Here is a 6828-nt window from a genome sequence, read left to right as displayed (position 1 = left end):
TAATGCTGTACTAGAGGAGAAGCTCTGCAAACAGTATTCTGCACCCAGTAAGTGCTCAAATAACAATAATAATAAGAAGAAGAATGGTATTGGTTAAGCACTTATTCTGTGCCAGGCACTGGATTAAGCGCTGGGGTGAGTGCAAGAAAATCCGGTTGGACCCCATCCCCATCCTGCACAGCCCCTGTCTCAGTTCTCCTTTGAACTGCACAGTTTGCAGCTCGGCATAACACGTCTTGTGATCGCAGGTCAGCCAGCCTGTTAGGCTCCAAGAGAAGACCTAAATGATGATGCTCTCATGAGATTTCTTCTAAGAGCAGAAGACAGTGTAACTATATTTAGTAGATTAGGGTCATTACACAGATGAACCCCAAATTAACGGTCAACAAGCGTAGTATAAAGGCTGGTGGGGGGGGAACTCCAGTCGCTAATGCTCACTGCTCTGCTAGAGGATGACCAAGACATCCCTGGCCGGGGACCATTCGACGGAAACGTAGGTCCGTAGGTGGCTGCCCGCCGTCCTCCACAGGGAAGGCGGGAACAGCCCGGGCTGGAGCGATGTCTTGGCTAGGGGAGGTCCGTGTCCGTCTGCCCCATTAAGGACCTGAATGCCGAATTGGTCCGATCGTCCCACGGTGGGAAATTCTCAGTGCCTCTGAGTTGAGGGCCTAAATAGTGTCAGAGATCTCATCGCTCCAGGTTTGAGGGTTTAACAGAAGCAGGATCGTTTGCACTTGATGTTTTTTATGTATGTTAATGAATGTTTTCTTACTGTGATACCTAGTATGGTGGTTTATTCCTTCTGCCAAGCTGAGTCACGAAACCCCTTGTCTCTACTGGGATGTAACACTATTTTACGGTTGAGGCAAGTGAGGCACAAAGAAGTGAAGTGACTTACCCAAGGCCACACAGCAGACAAGTGGTCTGACTCGCGGTCCAGTGCTCCATCCATTACGCCATGCTGCTTCTCCGTTAAACCGATGGCATTCATGATGTTGATAATGATGATGATGTGGATGATGAAAACAAAGTCTAGGGGTACAACATGTGGAGGACCAGGTCGGTGTTCCCCAGATCCAAAAATGTTTCGAGGATGGGGGGAATTATTTACACTATCTAAATCAGCAGAGAAATTAAAGAAGATTAGGACATAGTAGAATTTGTTGGATTAGGTTGTGAAGAGGGATTGGAGCTCTTCTAGCATACCAACTAGTGACATGAAAGCAGTAAAAAATTTTAATTTGTCAAGAGGAGAGTTGGTGGAGTGATGTAGGCAGATGATACCTGCTTCCTGTTTATGGATTTCGGGAAGGAATGGCAATATGGCTGTGGGACGACAACCGGAACGCAGGGATGCAGAGGGCTTTTGTAGAATAGTTCATCTTAATTCATCTCTTTTCTGCTCTTTTACTGCTCCCTGATCAACTCTCACACCACAACCCCCAACAAATCTTTTATTTCAAGTGACTTCTCCAAGGACACTCAACAGTCAAAAGGTGGAGCTAAAATTAGAACCCAGAACGTCTGACTCCCAGGTCCATGCTCTTTCCACTAGGTCAGCCTGCTCTGATTGTGGCGGCCGTACCTCTGTCTGCAAGTCTAATTTGGCCCAGGGAATGCAGGCGGGCCTCGACTGAAGAGGTTTCTGAGTGTGGGCAAATGTCACTTAGCGTTTATTGCTATATTGTACTTTCCAAGTGCTTAGTGCAGTGTTCTGCAGAGAGTTATGGCTCAGTGAATAAGATTGAGTGTATGAATGAATGAATGAATGAATGAATGAATGAGTTCCAAACTTCCACCAGGGTCAAGGTTACCACACCAGTCTCCTTTTCGTCACTTGGCCCATGGGTACAAGTGACCAGAAGATGTGGGAAGCCAGGAAGCGATGTAAAACTTGGCAGTGGTCTCAGGGAAAGAAGAGAAAATTTGAAAAGTGTAGTGAGGCAGCAGAGCAGAAGAGGCCAGAGGGATGGGCCACCCGATAGCCAGGTGAAGTCACTAAGGATGGTTGACCCATCCGATTTACTTCCGATAAAGTAGTCATCTTCTGCTGCTTGAAACCTCTCTGACTCAGAAATAACACTTCTGAGTCACTATGCACATCTGAACCACCTGAGTCTGCAATTCTGGGCCAGTGGAAAAGAGAAGATATCTGGCCTCAGTTTAGGAACCATCTCCCATTCGGATTATCGTTCCTAGGAGAAAATGGGTGCCGATTTTGAACATTTCTAAGTCTTTGGAAATCTGCGGTGGCATCGGGGCGAGGACTGCCCATAGGATGAGGTTTTCCTCTACTGTTTTGGAGCAAGTACGTCCAGGCAGGCACTGGACGCCGGGGAGGCGGTCTTCCGGACTCAGCTTCTCCAGCAGCTCATGCCACATGGCAGTCGCAGTCGGCACAGAGTCCGTAATCAGACCTAGCGTACCGGGGTCTGCTTCAAGCCCACTCAGTCTAGCAACAGTACCTGGGAGAATGCAAGGATTAGGAGCAGCACTCCTAATGATAACCAGTGAGTGATTCCTGAATTCAATGCCCTCTACCAACTGTTTGGGAAACCAGAACAGAAGTTTACTGAAGACGCTTTCCCAATCCACAGGGAGAAACAGGCATAAAAATGTTTCGAAGAGGCAGTATTCATTCATTCATTCATTCATTCATTCATTCATTCATTCAATCCTATCTATTCCTGACTTACGTGCGCAGAGCACTATATTAACCGCTTGGGAGAGCGCAATATATGTATCAGCAGACACATTCCCTGCCCATTACTAGGTCATAGTCTAGAGGGGGAGACAGACATGAATATGAATGAATAAATTACAGATATAGGTTGTCTGGGGCGGAGGCGGGGGATGAATGAAGGGAGCAGGTCAGGGTAAAATAGAATGGGGAGGGAGAAGAGGAAAGGAAGGCTTGGTCAGGGACGTCTCTTGGAGGAAATGTGCCTTCAGTAAGACTCTGAAGGGAGCGAGAGACATCATCTGTCGGATATGGAGAGAGAGGGCATTCTAGGCTAGAGGTTGGATGTGGGTAAGAGGTCAGTGGTGAGAGAGATGAGATCGAGGTACAGGGAGGTTAGCATTAGAAGAGCCAAGTGTGCAGGCAGGGTTGTAGCAGGAGAGTAGAGAGGTGAAGTAGAAGGGGCAAGGCCGTTGAATGCTTTATGGCCAGTGGTCAGGGGTTCTGCTTGATGTGGATATGGATGGAAATCAGTGGTGTTTCCCTAGGAGTGAGTATGCCGTCCAGGGCCTCCACAGGATAGAAGCATTATAGAGCTGTCTTTGAGCCCCTCCGAGGGAACGCCATTCACTCCGGAAGCTAATAGGAAAAAACCTGGTCCTCACACTCGACCAAGTTGCAGTCTAACGGGCAAGGTCCGAAAACGTGTTTTTGGATAGGTCTGTTCACTGCTTCTGGGGAAATGAGATGTTCATCCCCTTTCTTCTATTTATTCTTATTGTCCTTGTCTGTCTGTCTCCCCTGATTAGAATGTAAGCCCATCAAAGGGTGGGGACTGTCTCTATCTGTTACTGATTTGTACATTCCAAGCGCTTAGTACATTGCTCTGCACATAGGAGCTAAAGAAATACTATTGAATGAATAAATAAATGAATGGATGAATGAATGAATGAATGAATGAATGGGGAAACATGGCCCGAATGACACTGAAGAAAAATGATCCGGGCGGCAGAGAGGAGTAGTCATTGAATCCTGGATTTGCTGCCAGGATTATTGTTTTTCAAGTATCACTCTACTCCCGTCTCTCTACACCTGGGAAACTCCAGTGGTTGCACCATTCCTGGATGGTCACCTATCAGAGTTTTTTGAGGAGTGGAGGGATACTGATTGAACAGTTCAAAAAATGGAGATTAAGACTGTGAGTGGGCCATGCGGGGCAGGTACTGAGCACAGGCTGGAGAGTCAGTGGAACCGGGTATTAATCCTGGCTCTGCCCATCGTCCCTGCCACCTAGACTGTGAGTCACATGTAGGAGAGAGGCAACGCACTGCATCTCTCCCGAATAACTTGAATCGACCCCACTGCTTGGAACATAGTAAATTATAATCACTTGGTCTCCGAGGTGGTGAACCTGAGGGACATGGAAGTTTCCGTTGTGGACAGGTTCTATTTGAGAAATGCTCTGGACATGTCCCTTCCCTCCTTAAAAACCACCACTGATTGCCTATCAATCTCCGCATTAAACAAAACCTCCTCACTCTTGGCTTCACAGGTCTCCATCACCTTGCCCCCTCCTACCTCACCTCCCTTATCTCTACTGACCACCCCGTGCACTCGGCTCCTCTGCCGCTCACCTTCTCACTGTCCCCCGCTGCTCACCTCCTCATTGTCCCCCGTTTATGCCTATCCTACCATACACCTCTGGCCTATGTCCTTCCGCTGCCCGGAATCCCCTCCCTCCTCACGTCTGCCAAACTAACTCTCTTCCCCTCTTCCCCTCTTCAAAGCCCTCTGAGAGCTCACCTCCTCCAGGAGGCCTTCCCAGACTGAGCTACGCCCTTTTCCCTTTGCTCTCCCTTCACCATCTGCCCCTTCCCCTGCCCCCTTCACTTCCTCTCAGCTGAGCCCCCTTTCCCTCTGCTCCTCGCCCCCTTCTCTGACCCTCGGCACCGCGATCATTTGTAAATATTATTTATTATCCTATTTATTTTGTTAATGAGGTGTACATCCCCTTGATTCTATGTATCTCAATAATGTTGTCTTGTTTTTGTTTCGTTCTGTTTGGCTCTGCAGTCTGTCTCCCCCGATTAGACTCAGAGCCCATCATTGGGCAGGGATTGTCTCTATCTGTTGTCCAATTGTACATTTCAAGCGCTTAATACAATGCTCTGCACATAAGCACGCATTAAAGCACGCATTAAATACTATTGAATGAATGAATGAATAAAGGTGGACCTTCCAAATAGAGCTGCTCAGGATTAAGAGGAAACTACTCTTTCCTCCTTCCCCAACACCTATCTGTCTCTGACCACGTTACCATGTCCCTGTGTCGTCTATAGAAAACACAGGCGCAGACAGTGGACGTCAGTTTTCATGAGCCTTTTGATTCCAATTCCAACTGGTATGTAGCTTTCCAGGCTACCGGGATCGGGGTCACCTTCCCCAGGCCCCTCGCTTCCCCACAAGCCTGGGTTCCCCGCTTTCGTTTGCGGTTGGAGCAGAGAGTGGAAGTTCTCGGGGAACATTGGGGCTTCCCAAGGTTCCATCCCAGCCCTGCGCATCCCCTGTAGCCGGGGTGCGCAGGTAGCCCCCAACAATTGGCTTCCTGGGGCCCTGATCCTCTCCATTCTTCCTGTCACCCAGGCCAATAGCAAGTCCTACAGTAGACCCCGCCCACCGGGCCCCGTGAGTCGGAGGAACGGCCGGGCGCTGGAACTGGTCCTGCCAGTCTCTTTCTGGGCTTTGCCTCCTCTCCCTCAGGCCGGCACCCTTCAGCCACAGCTCTCCTTCTCCTGGAGGTGGTGGGCAAACTGGCGGATCCTGGCCGAGGGGTCCGTTCTCACACAGTGAAATGCTGAAATGAAGGGAAGAGCTCGTGAGAACCCGGATTGACCCTTTCCTGGTCAATGAGCAAACTCTCCTCCTCATCCTCCTATTCCTCCTCTTCTTCCCTGGGACTCACAAAGCCTTCTCCCTCTCATCATCATCAACGTAACTCACTTACAGCCTACAGGTAGAGGCATTTACAGGTAGAGACATTAAAAATCAATAGTTTATAATAACTCCCCTAACCCTCCCCTTCTTCCTTTAGCCTTTGCAAGCCGAGGCCGCAGGACCCCACCAACTGGGAAGAGAGGGGAAGGAAGAGGTGGGTCAGTGAAATGTGGGGAAAAGGAGATTGGGAGGGAGATGGTGAAAGCCAAGAGATTGAGAAGACCTCAAGGCACGTGGGAAGGGAAAGAGCACAGGAAATACTGGCAGAGTGGCAGAGAGAGAAGCAGCATCACTCAGTGGAAAGAGCATGGGTTTGGGAGTCAGAGGTCATGGATTCTAATCCAATCTCTGCCACTTGCAGCTGTGTGACTTGGGGCAAGTTACTTAACTTTTCTGTGCCTCAGTTACCTAATCTGTACCTCACCAGTTACCTCATCACCTAGGAAGAGCACATCACCTGTTCGAACCCCCGACCTCAGGGCTGTTGGTGGAGCGAAAAGCTTGGGACACAAAATTCTCACGGCTGTCTGTAAATCTCTCCATCTGGGAAGGAAGAGAGGACGTGAGACTCCAGGCAGGCCTCTTCCCAACCCGCTAAGGAACCCGCTGAGGATGCCCATGCTCTGCGATCCTCCCCGTGACTATGGCCTCTGGAAAATCACAGCCAGCTCCATCCCCACTTCAGGCACTGGGCTCTCTCTTCCCTGCAGCCTTTCCAGGCTCCCAGACTCCTTGTGCCCAGGAACGTTTCTAGCCCAACACCGGCACTATCCCGACGTAATCCAGAGTTCTCCCACCACCACCCACAAGGATTCTTCTGACGGTCCTGAGCGGTCAAAAATTTGATCAAAAACAACGGCAGAGACTTAAGGTTGTACAACACCACAGAAGGCCATGGTAAACAACTTGCGCACATTTACGACGAAAATTCTCCGGCCACACCACATACCAGAATGGCTTTATGACAGAAGAGGGGACGTTCTGAAGAGGGTGTTTCCGTGGAGCGGCTATGGGTGGGAAACACCTGGACAGCATTTGAAGAAGCAGAATAGGCAAAGTCCTGCTCTAAGTGCTGGGGTAGCTACAGTCTAAGAGGGAGAACAGGTATTGAATCTCCATTTTGCAGATGAGGGAACTGGGGCACAGAGAAGCTA

General features: G+C 49.4%; 1 long non-coding RNA gene across 1 annotated transcript; it reads right to left on the bottom strand.

The window, feature by feature from the left end:
* Window positions 1–5044: 5044 nt before the first annotated feature.
* LOC114809221 lies at window positions 5045–6588 on the bottom strand. Its single transcript, XR_003756993.2, has 3 exons — window positions 6482–6588; window positions 6132–6217; window positions 5045–5534 (listed from the first exon to the last, which is right to left on the bottom strand). It is a non-coding gene; the product is annotated as an uncharacterized LOC114809221 (long non-coding RNA).
* Between the last annotated feature and the right edge of the window lie 240 nt (window positions 6589–6828).

Source organism: Ornithorhynchus anatinus, chromosome 2, assembly GCF_004115215.2.
Source record: "Ornithorhynchus anatinus isolate Pmale09 chromosome 2, mOrnAna1.pri.v4, whole genome shotgun sequence".
Lineage (NCBI taxonomy): Eukaryota > Metazoa > Chordata > Mammalia > Monotremata > Ornithorhynchidae > Ornithorhynchus > Ornithorhynchus anatinus.
Note: the sequence above shows the minus strand (reverse complement) of the source record. Positions and strands in the feature narration are given on the sequence as shown.